This window comes from Mustela nivalis (genome assembly GCF_964662115.1).
Source record: "Mustela nivalis genome assembly, chromosome: X".
NCBI classification, from domain to species: Eukaryota; Metazoa; Chordata; class Mammalia; order Carnivora; family Mustelidae; genus Mustela; species Mustela nivalis.
This window is the reverse complement of record NC_139040.1, coordinates 91,796,120-91,817,126: the sequence shown is the minus strand read 5'-3', so window position 1 is coordinate 91,817,126 and position 21,007 is coordinate 91,796,120. Positions and strand designations below refer to the sequence as shown.

Genomic DNA, 21,007 nt, shown 5'->3' with positions numbered 1-21,007 from the left:
ACAGACTACCCAAACACTGAGACATCACACTCTGAGCACAGCTTCCTAAATGATTCTGAATCCTCACACTTTGGACACAGACCCCCATACTGCTCAGAGACAGCCTGGAAAGTAGGACACCAAACATCCCAGAAACCTCTCCCTAGAACAGAGTGTCACAAACGACTCAGAGACTCAAGTTTTAGACGTAGACTCCAGAAAGCACAGCAATCTCACAGCCCAGAAACAGACCCTGTTTAGAGAATGCAAGCCTTGGAAAACAATCTATATGCAGCCCAGTGACCCCCAAAACCCCTAAGAAGTTCAGGGTCAGGACAGCCTAGGAAAGACTACCAAACCTAAGCGATCTCCCACTTTGTAACCCACGTACCCAATGAGCTCAGAGTCCTGAAAATCTGATTACAGCACCGCCACCCCCCCCCCCAACAAAGCTTCACAACCAGGGACAAAGACCCGCCAATTTCTTTTTCCTTCTTTCTTTCTTTCTTTTCTTTTTTTTTTTTTTTGTACCTCCAATTTCTCAGAGAACTTACAAACTGGGATAAATATGGACAGACAGTTCAGAGACCTCACACCCTCTTCCCAGACCACCTGACCAACTCGGAGACCTCCTGCCTTAAACATGATTCTAGAGAGCTCCGAAATCACACATGCTGGAACACAGGCCTTAAACTGGCTCCGATGCCTCGCACCCTTGACATAGATTTCTGCTCAGAGGGGTCACGCACCAGACACAGAAGTCCCCCAAAGAGCTCAGAGCCTTCATACACTGAAAGACCCCAAGGAGCCCAGAGGCCTTCACTCTAGTTCACAGAAGAGCTCAGAGACCTGAAAATCTGGACACAAATCCTCTACACGGCTCAGAGACTGCACACCCTGGAAGACAGGCCACAAATGACTCAGATCCCACATCCCGGACACAGACCCCAAACAGCTTAGAAACCTCATATCCTAGGGCTCATATCCCCAAACAGCTCAGAGTCTTTACACAGCCTTTACATAGTCTCTACACAGACCTCCAAATGATTCAGAAATATCACATCCTGGGATGCCTAGGTGGCTCAGTTGGTTAAACCGCTGCCTTCGGCTCAGGTCATGATCCCAGGGTCCTGGGATCGAGTCCTACGTTGGGCTCCTTACTCAGTGGGGAGCCTGCTTCTCTCTCTGCCTCTGCCTGCCTCTCTGCCTGCTTGTGCTCTCTCTCTCTCTCTGACAAATAAAGAAAGAAAGAAAGAAAGAAAAAAAAAAAAGAAATATCAAACCCTGAACTCAGACCCATAAACTGCTTAGGGAACTCCCACTTCGTACTGAATCCAGAAAGATTTCAGACACCTGACATTCAATGGACACATAACACTGAAGAGCCTAGAAACCTTACTTTCTGTTCAAAGTCTGCCACAAACAGGAGAGACCCAGTAACTGGGACAAAGACCCACAACAGCTTTGAGATCTCATGTTGTGGACACAGGCTCTCAAATGACCCAGAGAACTTTTAACCCAGGAAACAGACCCACAGAGAGCTCAGAGACAGCACATCCTGGAGAAATACGGCCACAGTATGGGACAGAAACCCTCAAAGAGTTAGTAACGCCGGGAAAGCAGACCTGCACACAGGCTAGAGGCCTCACGTATCAGACATACCTTGCCAAAAGGCTCAGAGTTAACAAACCTTACACCCCAGGACACAAACACACCCCCACCCTCAGCTCAGAGACCTAACAGCCTGGAAAAGGACAACGCTCCTCCAAACACCCAAGAGACGGCATTAGTAACAGAACCCCAAACCACTCAGATACCTCAAACCCTGGAAATAGACCCGTAGTAAGTCAGAGAGACCTCACACCGGGAATGGGACTTTCCCAACAGGAGCTAGCTCACCCTCGGAAAGACACCCCAATAGTCACGAATCTCAACACCAAGGGATATAGAAATCAGAGAGCTCACACTCTCGGTCCTAGAGGGTGAAGCACGTCAGAGGCCCCCAAAAGTATAAAGACATCAGTAGAAAGCCCTTGAACTCGAAACAGATCCTGAAACTGCTCTGATAAATCACCCACACCCGAGGATGAAACCCACACCATAGAACTCATTTGCTGGGGCATGGGCTCAAGACATTAAGAGAGGCTGGGGACAGATACTCAAACAAACACCCCTGAGTTCTCATGTGAGGGTCACAGACCCCAGACAGCTCTGCCACCTCCTACCTGAGAGGAGAGACTTTCTAAGTGGTTCAGAGACACTATACTCCACACAGACCATCACAGAGTGGAGTGATTTCACCTGTGGAATGAAGACCTCGACAACTCAGAAAATTCCCAGCTGGGCACCCTCCTCCCGCCATGTAAAGCTCAGAGACCATGACCCTGGAACAAATCCCCAATGAGTCTGATAGCTCACACTCTGGGATGGAGAGGTTCCGAAAGAAAGAGACTCTGTGCCTGAAAACATCCCCCAAACGTGTCAAGAAACTCTCAAACCCCAAGAGCTCAAGGACCAGTTATTCTGGAACACAGAAGCCAAACAGCTCAGAGATCATACAGTGTAGACACAGCCACCCAAACAGCACTGTGAACTCACCCCTGGAATGCAGACCAGAACCAGCTCTGAACCCTTGGAGCGAGGATTCAGAAATCCTTCTGAGACTTAGAGTACAGACCTCAAAATATAATTCAGAGAAAATGCTAGATGCAGAGCAAAGAAATCAGAGCCATTGGGGTGCCTGGGTGGCTCAGTTGGTTAAGCGTCTGCCTTCAGCTCGGGTCATGATCCCAGAGTCCTGGGATGGAGTCCTGCATCAGGCTCCCAGCTCTGCAGGGAGTCTGCTTCTCCCTCTGACCTTTTCCCCTCTCATGGTCTCTTTCTCTCATATAAATAAATAAATAAATAAATAAATAAATAAATAAATAAATAAATAAATAAATAAATAAATAAATAAATAAATAAATAAATAAATAAATAAATAAATAAATAAATAAATAAAATCTTAAAAAATAAATCAGAGCCCTCAAATAGTGGGATACACACACCCAAACAGATCAGGGATCTCACATCCTGGATGTACACCCAAAAGAGCTCAGAGAATTTAAATTCTAGGAAATACACGCCCCCAACGAATAGACCTCACATCCTGTGACATATAGAAAGATCAAAAACCACATGAGCGGAGATAGACACCCACGAGTGTTTCAGAGAAATAGCATCTGGGGACGTATGCCCACAAACAGATCGTAGACCTCAATCCCTTGAGACATATACACATAAAAATATCAGATACTTCATGCGCTGGGACATATACCTACAAACATTTCCAAGCGCTCATATCCTAGGAGATAAACTAAAGGACGGATGGGGGGGGCACCTGGGTGGCTCAGTGGGTTAAAGCTTCTGCCTTCGGCTTGGGTCATGATCCCAGTGTCTTGGGATCAAGTCCCGCATCTGGCTCTCTGCTCAGCAGGGAGCCTGCTTCCTCCTCTCTCTCTCTCTCTCTTTCTCTCTCTCTGCCTGCCTCTCTGCCTACTTGTGATCTCTGTCAAATAAATAAATAAAATCTTAAAAAAAAAATAAAGAATGGATCAGGGACTTCACCTATTGGGACCCATGCCCACAAGGAGACCAGAGACTTGAAGCCTGGGCATAAACCCCTAATGCCTCAGAGACCTTACATGCTGGGACAAAGAAAAGACAAAAACCTGATGACCCGAGCAAGACACAGAACCGTAAACCGTAAACAGATCAAGGACCACACGATATTGACACACATACTGGGAACAGACCCTCACGTCCCGAGACATGCAACCACAAAGGGTTCAGACAACTCCTATCTTGATGGGCACCCACAGACAAATCTGACATCCTGGGGCATGGACCCTCAGGGATGTCATACTCTCGGACAGACACCCGCAGACAGGTAATACACAAAGAACTAGATGAAAGACCTCTCATCCTGCAACATAAATCCAAAAAGTGGTCAGAGAATTCACATCCTAGGACATATACCTGTGGCCCTAGCAAAACATCAGAGAGCATATGCCATGGGACAGACACCCACAGAGAGATCAGATACTGCCCATTGAGACAGATGTAGAAAAAGAGCAGAGAGAGGCACGTTCCAGGAAATGCACTAAAATATCCTGACCAATTCACCCACAGAAAGATTAGAGACCTTAAATGTTTGACAACACACATAAAGAGATCGGAGATATCACATCCTGGGATGCACAGTGACAGAACACTCACAGACCTTACATGCTGGGAAACAGGCAGAGAAACTGACCAGAAACCTCACATCCTAGGACACCCCCCTCAAAGAGTTCATGGACATGAAGTCCTGCAAAAATGCACCCCCAGATCATTCATAAACCTTGCGTCCTGGAACACACACAACGAACCAATCAGAGGCCTCATATTCAGGACTCTCCCCGCAAAGATGATACAGATCCAGAGACACACACTCAGAAAGGTATCGGTGCCCTGAAGTCCTCGGAAGACAGCCACGCACAGGTTGGAGACCAACCTCCAATCCAGTAACACATGCCGATGAACAGCTCAGAGACCCACATTCTGGAGCATCCAAAACAAAAAGACAGACCAGAGAACTTCAAATCCACCATCAAGTCAGACACTCCACACACTGAAAAACACCCCCAGGAAATCACCAGATGGCAGCCGTGACATCTTGTGGTGTAACCCACAAAGAGATTGGAGGATTTGTTGTTTCAGCTTCAAGTCTCTTTCTTTCTCTCTCTGACCTCTGCTTCTGCCATCACGTCGCTTTCTGTGACTACTTCCATCATCCCACAGCCCCCTCCCTCAGTGTCCACAGTCACTTGGTTTCCTGTGATTCCTAAAAGTCCTAACTCCCTCACATAGGGACCCTTGTGATTAGAATGGGTCCTCCTGGGGAATCCAGGATAACCGCCCCATCTCACGATGCTTCCTAAATACATGTCTGTAAGATCCCTTTCTCCGAGTGAGACGACATATTAATGAGGTCCAGGACTGGGGTGAGCATGTATTTGGAGATCTGTTATTGGATGAGACAGAACACATGTGCACAAAGAGAAAGCTCAGCCCTGGGACACAGGGACATGAAGTGCTTGAAGACTTCACATCTGGAGTCCCACACTCCCAAGGAGACCAGAGACCCAACCCCCTGGGACATACATGCAGAGCACAAGAAAGCTACGTTCTGAGACATTGGCCAGCTGATGCCTACGGTCCTCATACTCTGAGAATTAAACCTTCAAAGACAGAAGAGAACCCGGTCTTTGGGACATATGCATCCAAAGAGAACAGGAACCAGATATGTTGGGCTATACACCTAACAAAGATCAGAGACCCACATTCTAGGACCCCCAAACAGACCAGACCTCTAACTCTGAAACACACACACCAAAGGAGCAGAAAAGCAGCCCACATTCATTTTCTCTCTCTCTCTCTCTCTTACACACAAACACACACACACACACCAGGGACCCCACACACTGGGACACAGAAACACAAAGAGAACAGACCTCATGCCCTTTACCAACATGCTCAAGGAGATGACACAGTCCCATATGTGACATACATGCACCACCAGATCAAAGACCTCATCTGAGAAGCACAACCCATACCACACCAGACACCTTCCATCCTGCGATATGAACCAACCAACAGGTTAGAGACCTCACATGCTGGTAAATGCATCCAGATAGATTTGGACACCTGAAATCTTCAGGCATACAGTCTCAAGGAGATCAGAGAGCTCAGATCCTGGGAGACGAGCCCACTAACAGAGATCCTCCCGTAAAGAGGCGAAAGTCCTCATGTGCACAGAAATACTCCCAGAAACATCAGAGAGCTGGCAATGCGGGACACACACATGCCACCAGCTCGAGTCCCCAACCCATCTGAAACATACACCCATCATGAGCTCAGAAATCTCAAATCCTGGATGATTTGAGATTCTTTTTTTTTTTTTAAGATTTTTATTTATTTGACAGAGAGAGATCACACATAGGCAGAGAGGCAGGCAGAGAGAGAGAGGAGGAAGCAGGCTCCCTGCTGAGCAGAGAGCCCGATGCGGGACTCGATCCCAGGACCCTGAGATCATGACCTGAGCCGAAGGCAGCGGCTTAACCCACTGAGCCACCCAGGCGCCCTGATTTGAGATTCTTAAGAGATAAGAATTTCACTTCGTGGCTTATATACCAACAAACAAATCAGAAATGCTAGCAAATGTCCCCATGAGATGTCGCACATCTGACGACCTGGAATATAAATCCCAAACAGCTCAGAGACGTAACACTCTAGGGTGCACACTCCTAGAACATCACAGATCTCACATCCTAGGACACGCATCAAGAAAGAGATCAGAGAACTCACCTGGATGAAAACCCCAGAAACAGCAAACAAGTCAGAGAAAAGATCAGTGAAAAGATCAAACACTTCACGCTCTCAGACAAATACCCACAAACAGAGGAGGGAATTTCCATCGTGGGATGGACACCCTGCTTCATTCCTGCTTCAGTCACCAGTGAACATACCAGAGGCTTCCACAGCACGAGACAGAGACAAACACACGGATCCAGAGAACTCACATTCTAGGACAAAATCTCAGAAACAGAGTAAGCAAAAGGAAATGACACCCGCGAAGAAGGCAGAATCCTTACACCATGAACATACCCCACCCCTGGACAGTTCAGAGAATTCACACCCTGGGCACAGTCTGCAAAACCAGATTCTCCTCTCCTAGGACCATATACCCCAAAATGGCCGGGTCCACAAATTCTGGGACACACACTATTACGGAGATAGAGACCTCATACCCTGGTTTTTTTACACCTGCATGTGGGTCAGAGACCTGCCACCAGCAGACACACACTCACAAACAGAGGTGTTCATGGCCTTGGATATGTGCCGACAACCAGATGGAGACCTCACAGTCTGGGACACTGTAGTCCTTTCTTCCCTCCACCAGCTTTTTATTATTATTATTATTTTAAAAATTTATTTGACGGAGAGAGGTCACAAGTAGGCAGAGAGAGAGAGGAGGAAGCAGGCTCCCCGCTGAGCAGAGAGCCCGATGAGGGGCTCGGTCCCAGGACCCTGGGATCATGACCTGAGCCGAAGGCAGAAGCTCTAACCCACTGAGCCACCCAGGTGCCCCCCACTTTTTTTTTTTTTAAAGGGAAGAAGGTGACAGCACCCGGTTGGCCGTCAGTAGAGCATGTAACTTGGCTGGAGCCTACTAAAAGAAGAGAAAGAAGGAAAGGAAAGACGAAAGGAAAGAAAAAAAGGAAAGGAGTAAAGGGCAGGTAAGGGGAAAGGAAATGGAAGAGGAAAAGAAAGGAAAGGAAAGGGGGCACCTGGGTGGCTCAGTGGTTTAAGCTGCTGCCTTCGGCTCAGGTCATGATCTCAGGGTCCTGGGATCAAACCCCACACCGGGCTCTCGGCTCAGCAGGAGGCCTGCTTCCTCCTCTCTCTGCCTACCTCTCTGCCTACTTGTGATCTCTCTGTGTCAAATAAATAAATAAAATCTTTTTAATTTTTCCTTTTTTTTTAAAAAGATTTTATTTATTTATTTGACAGAGACCACAAGTAGGCAGAGAGGCAAGCAGAGAGAGAGAGGGAAGCAGGCTCCCCAAGGAGCAGAGAGCCCGATGCGGGACTCGATCCCAGGACCCTGAGATCAAGACCTGAGCCGAAGGCAGAGGCTTTAACCCACTGAGCCACCCAGGCGCCCCTAAAATCTTTTTAAAAAAGGAAAGGAAAAGAAAAGGGATGGGGAAAGGAAAAATAAAAGGGGAAAGGAAAGAAAGAAAAGGAGGCCATGTTTCTCCAATTTCGTGAAGGTGCAGGCTTTTTAGCTTCTCAGGGCTCTGGACCTGCTTCTGTAGCAAATCGCCCCAATCTTCTTGTAAAACAACACAAATTTATTATCCTATGTTTCTGAAGATCAGAAGACTGACAAGTAGTCTCCTGGGGTAAACTGAAGGTGTCCGCAGAGTCAACTTCCTTCTTGAGTTCCTAGGGAACAATCTATAGGATGACCACATTCTTAAGCTTGTGACTCCTTCCTCCACTTTTGAAGTCAGCAGTGTTTCGTCTTCCAACCTCTCTCTCTTTTTCCAATCAATCTCCACCTCTGTTTCTCTTTGATCTCTGCTTATGGTCACTTTTTTTTTTAAAAATTTTTTATTTATTTAACAGAGATCACAAGCAGGCAGAGAGGCAGGCAGAGAGAGAGGAAGAAGCAGGCTCCCTGCCGAGCAGAGAGCCTGATGCGGGGCTCTATCCCAGGACCCTGGGATCATGACCTGAGCCGAAGGCAGAGGCTTTAACCCACTGAGCCACCCAGGCACCCCTTATGGTCACTTTTTTATTATTATTTTTTTTTTGACTCTGCGGTCCTTCCCACACTGTGTTCTCGGATTCTTGGCTTCGTGTGTCCCTCCGCTAAGGACACATATGATACATTGGGCCTACCCTGATAATCTGGGATAATTTCCCCATCTCAGCAGGCTCAATTTAGTCATATCTGCAAAGTCCCCCCTTTTGGGTAAATTAACATAATTACAGGTTCCCGGGATTGGGAGTGGACATCTTCAGGGTCTCGCTATTTGTTCACCAGAGATAAGCCCAAATAGCTCACAGACCTCACATTTGGAGTCATATAAGTGAGACACCTTCTGGCCTCTAACATACATCCAAAAAGAACAGATACACACCCATTTGGGTCCTTAGACCAAAAAATGCGCAGAGTTCTTGGAATTAAACTCACAAACGTAAGAGAACCTGCCATCTAGGTTTTGAGATCTCCCTTGAACAGGTCTGAGGCTTCACACCCTGCTTCACTGACCAGTGAATATATCAGACATCTCACACCACCAGATACTACCCCCCCCCACACATCTGGAAATTCCCATGTTGGGACATACACGGACAAAGAGATTCCGGACCTTGCGACTTGGGACACAGAGCCACAAACATGACAGACACTTCAAATGCCACAAATAGTGCAGAGCCCTCACACCATGGGACAGAGACCATCAAACAGATCAGGGAGCTGAAATTCTGGGATACACACCCACGAACAGATTCGAGACCTCACAACCTCGACATATAACCACAAAGAAACCACAGGTTTCACACTCTGCCACACGTACCCACAAACAGATTGGAAAGCTCAAGCTCTGAGTCATATGTTATAAAGAGATCATAAAGCTCACATCCGGAGATATAATCCACAAACAGCGCAGAAGCCATACGTACCCAGGGCGCAGACCCGCACATGGACCAGAGATCTTAAATCCCGCAGTGCACAACCACAATCAAGCCAGATGCCTCAGACGCTAAGATACCAGAAACAGATTATAGACCTGAAATCTTATGGTGAAAACGCACACACAGATCCAAGAGCTCATGTGCGGGATGTTTACCAGCAAACAAATCAGAGGCCTCAAGTCAAGGGACATACACACACAAAAATTCAGAAACCTCACACACCCTGGACATACGACCTAGATAAATCAGGGATCTAACGAGCTTGCAACTGACCAAACAGATCAGAAACCTTGAATCACCAGAAACACCCGACCAAACAGATCAGAGACCGAACAACTGTAAGGCAAACCCACACACATCTGGAAGACCTCACATAATAAGAATGGATTCCCCAAATCAGCTCAGACACCTGACATCTTAGGACGCATGCACACAAACTGGAGACCTCGCATCCTAAGACATATTCCCACAAACAGCTCAGAGATCACAAGTTCTGAGACATACCCGCCCCTCCCCAAACATTGCAAAACCTCTCATTGTGGTCCATACACTGGCACATGGATCAGAGAGCCCCCACCATCAGACACCTGCTCACAGATGGGGGCGTCCACATCCTGGGCTGTGCACTGACAACCAGATAGAGACCTCGTGACCTGGAATGTTGTATTCATTTCCTGTCCACTGTTATATGAAACAACACACATTTACTATCTTTACCTTTCCACTGGGCAGAAGCTAAGAAAGGGTTTCAAAGGGCTAAAATCAAGTTGCTGGTCGGATTGTATCGCTCCCGGAGGCTCTAGGGGGAGAATCCATTTCCTTGCCTGTTACAGTTTCTGGAGCGACCTGCATTCCTTGGCTCATGGCCCCCTTCCTCCAATTTCAAAGCAGTATTTCATCCTCAAATCACTTTCTCTGATTTCTGTTTCTATCATCACATCTGCTTCTCTGACTGTCCTGCGTCTCTCCTGTAAGGACCCTTGTAAGTACACTGGAGTCAGCTGGAAAATCCAGGGCAGTCTCCCCCATCTCAAGATAACCACTTTCTCACATTTATGAAGGACTTTTTTTTTTTTTGCAAAGGACCTTTTATTTATTTATTTTTAAAGATTTTATTTATTTTATTTGACAGAGAGAGAGAGATCACAAGTAGGCAGAGAGGCAGGCAGAGACAGAGGGGGAAGCAGGCTCCCCGCCGAGCAGAGGGCCTGATGCGGGGCTTGATCCCAGGACACTGAGATCATGACCTGAGCCGAGGGCAGCGGCCTAATCCACTGAGCCACCCAGGCGCCCCGCAAAGGACCTTTTAACATGTAAGGTCCTGTAGTTCCATGTTCCAGAGATGAGAACACGGCCATCCTTCAGCGACCTTTTCCAATTTAGATATACATACACGAGCAATGAAAAACATCCCATCCTATGATACACACCCATAAGTAGGTCAATGACCTCACATCCCATATCATATGATTCCAAAGAGATCAGAGATCTCCCACCCTTGACATACATACAAAGAGAGAGAGAGAGAGAGAGAGGTGTTCTGTGTCCTTTACCCACACAGGGTAGGGATCTCTCAAACTGGGACACATCACCACAAACAGAAGACATCTTACACCCTCAGACACATACACAGAGGTCAGAAACTCAAGTCACGTAAGAGACCTTAGTCTAGGAAAAATACCTCGAGACTGATGATGTACTTGACTTCTTCAGGAAACACCCACAAGGAGTTCAGAGAGTTCACAGCTTGGGACACAGACCCACAAAAAGACCAGAGACTTGAGCCAAATGAAAGACACCACCAGTGAGCTGGATATACACACCTGAACAGATCCGAGACCTCCTGTCCTGGCACGTATATAACCAAATCAATCAGAAATCTTGGAAATGAAATATCAGAGACTTAACAACCTTGACATAACTCACAACCACCTCAGAGACCTGATGCGAAGAGACACACAGAATAGCATAGAGACCTCACATCCAAGGACATACTCATAAACCAACCAGAGACCACCCATCTTGGGATGTGCAACCCACAAACCCCACAAATTTAGGGATACACACTCTCAAACAGGTCAGAGACCTCTTGCCCTGGCTCATGCACCCACACACAGATCAGACCACTGACAAACACACTCCTAGAATGTGAACAGACAACCGGATGGAAACATCACAACCCAGGACACTGTATTGGTTTCTTATTGCTGTTGTAACAAGTCACCACAATTTCAGGGTTGTGGAAAAACACAAATTTATTTATATTACATCTCTGGAGGTTAGAAAGCCAAAAATGGGTCTTACAATATGAAAGGCAGGTGTGAACAAGGCTGTGTTCCTTCTGGAGACTCTAGGGGAGAATTCTTTTCCTGGCCTTTTCCAGTTTCCAGAGCGCCTATATTCTGGGCCCCTGGCCCCTTCCTCCCCCTGCAAAGCTCTCCGTGTTTCATCTTCAAATCTCTCTGATTTTTGCCTCCATCATCAATCTCCTCCCTGATTCAGGCTCCCTGTTCACATGTCCTTCGCTGGACATCTTCAGAGTCCTGTTGCTTAGCTGAGAACAGACGTGTATGCACAACTGGGAATTTCACGGCCCAGGACATAGCCCCATGAACAGCTCAAAGACTTTACAAGCTGCGACACATACCCACAAACATCTCCACCATCAGGTCACCGTGTCTGACTTGTCTGTGTTGTTACTCTGAGTTCAGTGACAATAGCCAATCCTTCCCCCCTCATTTTAGGACTCTTGTGATTACACTGGACACCTCTAGAAAATCTAAGAAAATCTTCCCCTCTCAAGATGTGTAATTTAATCATGGCTTCAAAGTACCTTTTAACATGTAAGGTCACCTCTTCACGCACAGTTTCCAAGGATTAGGACCTTGGACCATCTTTAGGAGGCCTTAAGTCGGCAGAGTGGAGACATTCACACACACACACAGTAAGAAACCTTAAATCACAAAACACACACCTCCCAAAATCTCAGAGACCTGAAATCTTGGAACACACACTAGAAACAGCTCCCATCCCTCCTCTGGAGTCATACGTCCAGAAAGTGATCAGAGACCTCCTTCCCTCAGACATACATCTAAAGAGAGCAGAGAGACACACATTCTGGGACACACACCCACAAACCGGTCTGGGACCTCAAAAATTGGGACACATACCCACAAATAGAACAGATCTCATACCATTGACTAACAAACAAAAGAGACTCCCCCCTCCACCACAAAGAAAACAACAACAACAACAAAAAACACTTGTGTACTGTGATAGAGACACACAAAGGAATCAGACTTCATCTGAGAAATACAACCAGAAATGGCTTAGAGACCCAAACCCTTGCAACAAGAACCCACAATACATTACAGACCTCATAGCCTGGGAAATGCACCCGGAGTAATTAAAGAGGCTTGTTAGCTTGGGGCCCATACCCAGGAGGAAGCGAGAGAGCTCAAATCCTGGGGCACATACCTGCCAACGGATCAGAAGCCCCAACCCTGAGATACAGCCCCACAAAGAGCTCAGAAATCTGACCTTTGATATATGCACTTGAAAAAATAATAAATTCCACATCCTGTTATGTGTCCAAGGATACAAATCCGAAATCTCTTAAATACTTGCAAACAACGCCAGAAAGCATGAGAGGTCTAACAAGCTGGGACGGGCAGCCTCAAACAGCTCAGGGTACTCGTGCCTGGGATGTACGCCCACAAATAGCTCTAAGACCTCACATCCTAGGACATGGATTCTGAAACAGATTACGGAACTCACACATTGGGAAAACACCCAGAAACATACCAGTCCTTTTAGCCTGGTTCACTTACCAGAAAACAGATCAGGATCCTCACACCATATACCCTCCCACGCATAAATGATCAGAGAGCTCACATCCTGGGATGCACGTCAACAGATTAGGGACCTCGCAACCTGGACACATAACCATGTAGACCTCAAACCCCCACAGTATATACCTGCAAAGAGATTAGAGACCTCACACTCTGAGAAATAGGCCAACAAACAGATCGTGGGGCTCAAATCAGATAGACTCCAAAATGGACCAGAGACTGTATACTACGAGATATACCCACAAATAGATCAGAGAACCCAAATCCTGCAACCTATGTTTCGAGGTACACCAGAGACCCAACATGCTATGAAAAAAGAGTTACAAACAGACCACAGAACTAATATCTTGTGCCACACACCCATGAAGAGATCAGAGAGGTCACACCAGAGATACACACTCACAAGAGATCAAAGGATTCGGCCCAATGGACATACCCTCACAGCAAGCTCTTTCAATCCTCGCACCCTAGGCATTCATAACTCAACAGATTAAAGACCTTATATTCTGGCATATATACCACCAAAGCAAATAGCAAGTTCATCATCGTGAGAAATATACCTGAAACACATCAGAGACCTGATAATCTCAGAATACAACCCACAAATGTCATAAAGACCTCACACACCGGACATACACCCCAAATCAGCTCAGAGACCTCTTGCCATCAGACCTGCACACACAAACAGATGGTAGAGTTCACATCCTGTGATTTGTGCCAACAACCAGATAGAGACCTTGCAACCTGGAACAGTGTACTGACCTGTCGCTGCTGTGACAAGTCACCGCGATCTTAGTGCTGTAAAACAACACACGCTTACTGCCTTAACATTCCTACAGGTCAGAAGCCTGGAAAAGAGTCTTGTAGACTGGCCTTCCTCCTGGAGGCTCCAAGACGGAATCCATTTCCTTGCACTTCCCACTTTTAGGGACTGTGTGCACTTGTTGGCATGTGGCCCCTTCCTCCATCATCAAAGCCAGCAGTTTTTCACCTTCAAATCTCTCTCTGATCTCTCTTCTGTCGGTTCCAGTTGTCACACCTCCTTCTCTCAGTTGGCTTCCAACTTTGCATGACCGTCTCAGACTCTGCGCGCATCACTCTCACACGGCCATTTCTGACGCTCACCATCCCACCTCCCTCAGAGAAGGACCGTCATCATCACATTAGGCCCACATGCTCGATCCAGGATAAACTCCCAATCGCAAAGTATTTCATTTCATTACACCTACGAAGTCCTTTCTGCCAGAAAGCTAACACAGTCACAGGTTCTGGGAATCGGGACGTAGCGATCACTGGAGGCCAGTATTCAACTAAACGGAGCACAGACATGATGTACATGGCACGGGGTGATAGAGATGTGACATTCTGGGAAGTACACCCACAAACCCATCAGGGAACTCACACCTCATATGCACACCCACAAAAGGATCAGGGACCTAACAGCCTGCAAAGTCTAGCCATAAAGAAATCAGAGACTGGGAGGCACCCGGCAGGCTCGGTTGGTAGAGCATGTTACTTTTGATCTTGGGGTTGTGAGTGTGAGCCCCACACTGGGGCTTAAAAATAAACCACAGACTTCAACTCCTGCAACACAAACCTATAAACAGTTCAGAGACTGCATACTCTGGGCAGTCCATTGAGAAGCAGACCATGGTTCCTGCACCCAGCACATATACTGACTATCACGCGGAAGCCCTCAAAGCCCAGAACACAGACCCATAAAGAGTTCATATATGGCACCTGCTGTCATTCACTCCGAAACAGATCAGAAACCTCACAACCCGGGATATGTGCCCAAGTCCATTACAACCCTCATTCCCTGTGACTCTCTCTCTCTCTCTCTCTCTCTCTCACACACACACACACACACACACACACACACACAGCTCAGACATCTCATGCACTGGGACACTTACCACCAAGCAGATCAGAAACTTTATGTCCTGGGGTGTACAACAAACAGATCAGGGAACTTACATCCTTGACAAGATTCATGACCAGATGGCACATACTGACACATACAGGAAGGAACACAGAAGAAACCTCACAGCATAAACACAACCACAGAAAGGTCAGAAACCTTACACTCTGGGCATACATACCCTAAAAGATCTAGGACTTCACATTCTAGGACATACACCCACAAACAAATCAGAAACCTCAACTCTTGCAAATAACCCCACCCCAGGAGGTCGGAGAACCTACAACCTGGGACACATACCAGTAAAAACTAAAGAAACATATTCTGGGGATGCCTGGGTGGCTCAGTCGGTTAAGCGGCTGCCTTCGGCTCAGGTCATGATCCCAGGGTTCTGGGATTGAGTACCGCTTGGGGCTCCCTGGTCAGTGGGGAGCCTGCTTCTTCTTCTCCCTCTGCCTGCTGCACATGATCTTTCTCTCTCTCAGATAAACAAATAAAAACTTTTTTAAAAAAGAAAAAAAAAAAGAAATGGATTCTGGGATGTACATCCACAAGTGATCAGAGAACTTACATCCTGGGGCGTATAAGCACAAACAGCTAGGACCCTTACATCCTGAGAATCTGCAAAACCAGATCAGACCTTACTCTCAAATTGGGCCCTACTGCTCAAAAGAGAGGAAAGAGCTCCTCTCTTGGGAATATACCTGCAGATAAGTAAGTGGCCTCACGCCATGGGACATACACCCTCACCCACGTGGGAGACCTCACATGTTGGGGAAACACACAAGGAACAGATGAGTACTTCACACTGTGGGTCACGCCCCCTCAAAAAGATCAGAGACATCACATCATGCATGGTGGGATAGGGGCACTTAGAACCTGACATTGCTGCTCCGTTTGTAAGAATTAACTCCATGAACTGATCAGAGACCTCACACCCAGGGACATATAACCATAAACGGATCAAAGATCTTACACGTTCTATGTACACCCACGCAAGAGACCTCACATCCCAAGACATACAATGATAAATAGTCACAGGTCTTGCTCACATCCCAGAACAGCTAATGATAAAAAGACACGCCTCATAGCTCAGTAAATAAGCCCCCAACCGGCTCAGAGACCTCACACGATGGGATGCAAACCCAAAAGGACCTCACAGACCTCACACACTGAGACATACACCTGCAGACGAATAAGAGACCTCACACCCGTGTTCACAGAAGCACAAATATACTGGAAAACTTACACCCTTGGCATGCACCCATGAAAGACCCTTCACATGCTGATAATTATAGTGACAAGCATATCACAGACCTCAAATCCTGCGGCTTACATGTGCAAACATCAGTGACCTCTCACTCTGGGACATATACCCACAAACACTATCAGAGATCCCCCCTTCTGATGAATACACCACAAAGAGATCAGAGACCTCACAAGGAGGGGACATCGTTGCAGAAACAATGCAGACATGACATTCTAGGACATACAGCCACAAACAACACAGACAAGATACCTGGGAATTATAACCATAGGGGTGAAAGACCTCTAGGTCCTAATGCAATTATCCGAAGATCAGAGACCTTCCACACAGAGACATATCAAGGACTTCTTACTTTGGAACATATACCTAGAAACAGATCGGGGACCTCATACACCGAGAGATATACTCACAAACAGACCTTGACATACACCAATAAAGACAGACTCACATACTAGTATATAACAACAAATAGATCAGAGACCTCAGACCTTGCGATATACATCAGCAAAGAGCTCAGGGACTTCAAACCATGGACCATAAACACCCAAAGAGTTCAGAGACCTATATGCTGGGTCATACAGCCACAAACATACTTGAGAACTCACATTATACTCCCCCCACTCCAAATAGCTCAGAGACCTCACTCCTTGGGAAATGCCAACACAAAATTATCAAAAAACTGGTACCCTTGATCTATACTCATGAAGACAGACCTCCTACACTGAGACATACAAAGGGATAGACAGCTCTGAGACCTCATACACTCACAAACAGACCATGTATTTCATTTTCTGGTACATACACCCACAGAGTTCAGGGAACTTATATCTTGGGAACCACACCCACAAACACAGCAGAGACCTCACACTCTGGGACACACACCCTCAGACAGAACAGTCCTTATATCCTGCAACATGCACCCCACGAATGGACCAGAGGGCTCCCAGCCCCAGAAAACATAACTGAAAGAGCTCAGAGATATACCAACCAGGAAAATATATCCACAGAGACCTCAGAGACTGTGTGTATTGGGAAATATATCCACAAACATGTCAGCATGCTCATGCATTGGCACATATATCCCCTAGAGACCAGAGAGCTAACATCCCGGGACATAAAACCAAAAACAGATCACAGACCTCATATCCTTGACCTGCATCCAGAAGAGAGATCTCCCATCCTGAGATATACAATGAGAAGCAGATCAGAGACCTCAGAGCCTGGGACATATACCCATAAGTGGATCAGAACCCTTTATACCATTAGAGCATAAACCCATGGAGCTGAAACCTCACACCCAGGACATACACATCCACACAGATTAAAGAACATCCTGGAATATATACCCCCACAAAAAAATCTCTGGTCCTGGGAACCACACACCCAAACAGATCAGAGACCTCATAATCTTGTGTACACACAGTCTGAGAGTTCAGCTACCTTGCACCCTGGTACATACGCCAGTGAACAGACACCTGATAAATTGCAACACAGAGCTGTGAGCAGGTCAAGGGACCCCACACATTTGGGACACACACCTACAAACAACTCAGGAACTTCATATCTTGGGACATACACCCATGAACAGTTCCGAGGGCTGATACCCTGAAACACAGATCTCCCCTGCCCTCGGTTCCAGAAATATCAGTATCTGGACATTGACTCTTTGAACACAGTGGAGATGTTATACACGGGGACTCACTGGCCTGCACCGCTCCAGCACTGATCAGCCTAAATGCAGATTCCAGTCACCTCCGTGTTATCTCTTCCTGGGACTTAAAACTCCACACACTTCACAGAACCAAAGGGATCCTCCAAACACGATCCTCCAAAGAGTCCATGGCTGTGAACACCGAGACACCCAGAACACCTCATACCTACAGCACAGACTGCAAGGGAACTCGGAGACTTCAGATTCCAGACCCAAGTACTAGGTATCTCAAAGACAACATACCCCGGGATTAAGGATTCTAAACAGTTATGATCACATTCTGGGCATGAACCCCAAACAGCCCAGAATCCCCACACTTTGAGGCACAGATCCCCAAATAGTTTAGAGGCCTAAAAACACATAGAGACTGCCCCCCCTCAAAGAGATCAGAGACCTACAAATTTGACAAAGGGAATGCCCCAAATACCCAGACAAATATGGATACAGGTCACAAAAAGCTCGGAAATCTCAAACTCTCGACAGAGAGCCTCATAGAGCTCAGAAATGCCACTGATGAACCAAAACTTAGCAATTTAGCACAACAGAAAACACCAATCATCTCACACAGTTCTGGAGTCAGGAATTCAAGAGCAGCTTAGCTGCGTGATTCTGGCTTTGAGTCCCTCAGGCTGCAGTCATCAGAAGGCTCGAGTGGGGCCGGAAGCTTGGCTTCCGATCCAGATCCCTCACATTGCTGGCAATTTGGTGATGGCTTTGGCTGGGGTGCCTGAGTTCTTTGGTACACAGATCTGTCCATATGGTTGCTTGAGAGTCCTCACAGCATGGTGGCTGCCTTCCCCTGGAGCAAATGGTCCAAGAAAGAGCAAGACAGAAGCCAAATGCCTTTAAAACGTTCCTCTATGTAAGTACTGCTTTGCTGCATCCCACGAACATGGTTAAGTTTTATTTTTCATTTTCATTTAGTTCAAACTATTCTGGGCAGGGGGTGCCTGGATGACTCAATCAGTGAAACGTCTGACTCTTGATTTCAGCTCAGGTCTTGATCCCAAGGTTGTGAGTTCGAGCCCTGCCACTGGGCTCCATGCTGGGCATGGAGCCTACTTAAAAAAAAAAAAGATACAAACTATTTTTTGACTTCTCTTATGACTTCTTTGACTCACCAAGGCCCTGCGCCCTCCCCCACAGCCTCTCTCCAGAGCTCAGGCCCTGCCTCTTGCATAAAAGTACAAACCTGGGGGCGCCTTGGTGGCTCAGTTGGTTAGGTGTCCAACTCCTGATTTTAGCTCAGGTCATGATCTCAGGGCTGTGAGTTTGAGTCCCACACGGGGCTCCATGCTGGGCATGGAACCTGCTTGAGATTCTCTCTCTCCCTCTGACCCTCCCCCATCCCCTCTCTCCCTCTCTAAAAAAAGTATAAACCTGTCTCTCTTATAACTGGAATTACAGTTTTCACAGGAAGAACAATGTTTTTTTCTCCCTGTGCACCTTTGCCTCATGACATACAACCTATTATGTATGTCCTCAAAGGAACAGCTGAAGTAAAACTGGGGGTTTACTAGAGATGGAAACACAATTCTGGAGAATATTTCCTCTTTATTGAACCCAACAGACATTTATATTAAGCAACATGTGCACATGACACCCATGTTCCAACTGAGACAGTCTTAGACTCACACTGGTCCCCTGGCCAGAGATGGCATTCACCTAGATTTCATCCCTTTCCCCCAGCCCTGAACTTGGCTTTCAGAAGGGATGTGTGATTAGGCGGGGAGGGAGCTGAAATCAAGAGAGTGCAGGTGTGCGGACTGTCTGACACTGTCCTCCTGACTCAGAGAGGTCTTGCAAAACTTCAGTAGGTCAAATTAAGGTTTAGAAAGATGCTCCAAAAAGCTGGACTCTCCTGCCACCCAGCCAGGACTTGGGGGTTCCAGGCTCTGAAACAGATTCTACCAGGCTCCAAATACCCATGTGTACTGGGTGTGGATGAGGCCTGATTCCAATGTCCATCTGAGCTATGTGATTCCCAAGACAGGGCTCTCACTGCTCTGGAACCACAAACCACCAACTCTCCACAACACGATCTCCACAAACGGTATCAAGGGAGACTCTGTGACCTCCAGAAAAAAGGGCAAGACAGAGGTTCTGAAGGAAGTAGCCACCTGTATTTCCCAGTCTTGACAAGAGAGCTGGGATAGCTGTGAGTCCCCGGGGAGGAGTCCACTACCAATCACATGACTATAGAACCAGGACAACGTGTGTGTGCCCAAGACGTCCGAATTTTGGCAGGTGACAAGATCACTCATTCCTTATATAACACCCCAAAGAGCTTGGGGTTTCCAAACACTGGAGCAGAGACCTTGAAACAGACCAGTGACTTCACATCCTGAGAAATTGGACCCAAATGCTTCTCAGAAAACACCACGAACTTCAGACAAAGAGGCCAACCTGCCCCAAATTGTCAACTTGCCCCCCACAACGAACATCTGGCAGTACCTAGGGACACTGTGGTTGTCACCACTAGAAGGGGAGAGGTGCTATTGGCAAAGAGTGGGTAGAGATCAGGGATGCCACTTGTCAGCGGCCCCCCAGGAACATACCTATAGTTGAACAAGTAGGGTTCATTATTCATTTCTGTGAGGGAGAACGCATACCGCAGGAGCCAAGAGACATCTCAGTAAGAGGGTGTCCGGGAAAAACCATTTAGGGGCTGACTCAGTCAGAAGAACATGTGACTCTCGATCTCAGGGTTGTGAGTTCGGGCCCCACTTGGGTGCAGAGATTACTTAAAAAAAAATTTTTTTTAATTTAAAAAAAAGAGCCAATGACAGGATCTGGGTTTCAGTTAAGTGGTTTGGGGGAGGCTCTAAAGAAGGGGGACTCCTTCTAGATTGGACACTGTCAGAAAGTGAGGGCAGTTTTCATGACTGGGTATCTCAATAAATCTTATCTCTAGTGAGGGCAGACTATAGTAAGGACAAAGCTGAATTTGATGTTTAAAAAAAAAGGAGCAGTCACTCATTTTAACGGAG

The 21,007-nt window shown here is 46.9% G+C and overlaps 1 long non-coding RNA gene across 2 annotated transcripts in view; it reads right to left on the bottom strand.

Annotated features, from left to right (window-relative positions):
- Nucleotides 1–21,007, bottom strand: part of LOC309856711 — a 35,872-nt gene that overhangs the window by 12,264 nt on the left and 2,601 nt on the right. The gene's annotated exons all lie outside the window — the stretch shown is intronic.